The 2,239-nt window shown below is 39.6% G+C and overlaps 1 long non-coding RNA gene across 1 annotated transcript; it reads right to left on the bottom strand.

The window, feature by feature from the left end:
• Window positions 1-1,083: 1,083 nt before the first annotated feature.
• Window positions 1,084-1,902, bottom strand: LOC139435898 (uncharacterized). The gene is made up of 3 exons (XR_011645109.1): window positions 1,789-1,902; window positions 1,339-1,399; window positions 1,084-1,217 (listed from the first exon to the last, which is right to left on the bottom strand). It is a non-coding gene; the product is annotated as an uncharacterized lncRNA (long non-coding RNA).
• Between the last annotated feature and the right edge of the window lie 337 nt (window positions 1,903-2,239).

Consider the following 2,239-nt stretch of genomic DNA (forward strand, 5'->3'; position numbering starts at 1 on the left):
TGTTAATAAACAAAAAACAAGGCAATGTGCCTGCAAGACTGCACTCGGGTAAACAAAACATATTACCCGTGCGCAGCAGCCAGCGCCATATAGATAGAAGAGTTACGACACCGGAAGTCCAAAAACGGTTATCGTCACGTGGTTCATGTAGAAGAGGATCGTTCCCCGGAAGTTCATGGCGGGCAATGTGAATGCATTGATAACAGGAGATAGAACTACGATTTTTGTTAATTATTAGTGAATAAAGGTTTTGATTTGCAATATTTATACAACAAATCGATATGTGTATGTATTTACATCAATATGTTTTAAAAAATAAAATCGAATTTGCTAATATTAAGTGATAATATTAGGATTAGTGTGAACAACTAGTTTACATGTTACTAACAGTGCCTTGTTAAAGAGCCTGTTGCTGTTTATTTATAGCTTTGAATTCTTTCAAACCAATATTATCTTCTTAAACTTGTATGGTAGTCAGGAGCATCACTTTCTAATGTTTATTGATACATTTAGAGGGAGGGGATCTAAAGTAATGCTTTAAAATTCAGATTGGATTCATTTCTACCATTTTCTTAAATTCATGGTAGTTTCAGTAATCCCCTGGTAATTGAGGACACAAGTTATCTAAATGACTAATGTCATCTTTATGGCTTTCAGAAAGGACAGGAGACCGACAGGTGACTATCAAAGGACTAGCAGCAGCAGCAGGACTAGCAGCATATGATGATAATGATGATGTTAAATGTGTTGTTTTAGGAACATCCATTGCAAATACATGGAATTCAATAAACATTGAATAGCATATCATGCAGTTTGTCGGTGCCTTTTCCTCCGTGTTGTCCTGGTTTGCTGTGCTGCCTCCTAGTAGCCACCATGGTTTGATGTGCTGCCTGGGGATGCTCAAATTGCTCAGAGAAAGGAGTACGAATGTACGGCTTCCCCACTGACACAGAACAGAGGAAAAAATGGCTGGCTCAAGTCAGCAGGAGCAATTTCACGACCAACAGCAACAAAATATGTGATGTAATTATATACAAACACTGCATTTGCACTTTTTCACAAAACGAAAACCACACCATTGGGAAAGCTTAATGTTTTGTTTAATACAAAAAAACAGGGAAAGGCTTGAAAAACACTGAGAGTTGAGACTCAGGGTGCAGGGTGAGGGTCTCAGTGCAGGTATTCAGGCTCCATTGAATCCCCCTCTGGCTCTTGTGCTGAAAGAGGGAGTAACAGACAGGAGAAAGGGTTATACACACACACAGCACACCTATTGGATGGGAAATGCCTTGGGGAGATAAGGTGTTTACTTATATAAAACAGTAGTATTAAACGTACTTTGTGTTTTCACTCTCACTTAAGTGCCTCTCCCTTTGCCATCAATCCAGAATCAGCTGAGCTGCAACATTATACAGACAGGTAATAATCAACAGAATCACAAGGACACAATATGGCTCTGCTAAAAACACTCACTCTTACACGCACCAAAGTTATATTTATCTAATATTTAACTCCCTCCACCCCCGCATACAATCCCGTTTAGAAGCCCCTCTTCTCTAATTCAACATGTTGGACGAAATTACATTAAGAGAACGGAATTTACAATTAAAAGGCTGTTCAACGTGTGTTGCTAACTTGCTTCGGTATGCTAGCTTAATCTGTTATCTGTAAACGTTCCTTAAATCTACTAATTTAGGGATAATCCACTGACATCCTTTAATACACATGTTCATTTGAATCAGATGTACTGATAATATCCGCAATATAAATCTTTAAACTTCTTCTTACCTTTAAAAGTCCGTCACGAACGGTGTATTATGCTGCAACTCCACAGCTCTGCCAGCCTTGGCGCTAACTTCCGGGGAACGATTGAGAGGCTCCACGATCCGCCATTGCTGTAAAAAAGTGGTCCATTGGAGTGAACGGAGATGTCGTAACTCTTCTATTAAATAGCTCTGGCAGCAGCTAACCTGCCTGCGAGCCTTCGCTCAGGTCACATTTACCCAGGTGCGGCTGAAGCCCGCGAAAATGGCATCTATTGTTGCCGACAGTTTAGTATTTTTAAAATACCGTTACTATGTCAAACATGCTCAAAACCTTCTGACACACTCTCCTAAACATCTCCAACATCATATCTAATTCACACAAGTTAACATCGATCATTTTCATCATGTACTGACCTGTAGAAAACAGAAAAGTGGAGCAGCAATAATTATACACAGGATCCGGTTGATCGTCT

The sequence above is a fragment of the Pseudochaenichthys georgianus genome, chromosome 20, assembly GCF_902827115.2.
Source record: "Pseudochaenichthys georgianus chromosome 20, fPseGeo1.2, whole genome shotgun sequence".
Taxonomy (NCBI): Eukaryota; Metazoa; Chordata; class Actinopteri; order Perciformes; family Channichthyidae; genus Pseudochaenichthys; species Pseudochaenichthys georgianus.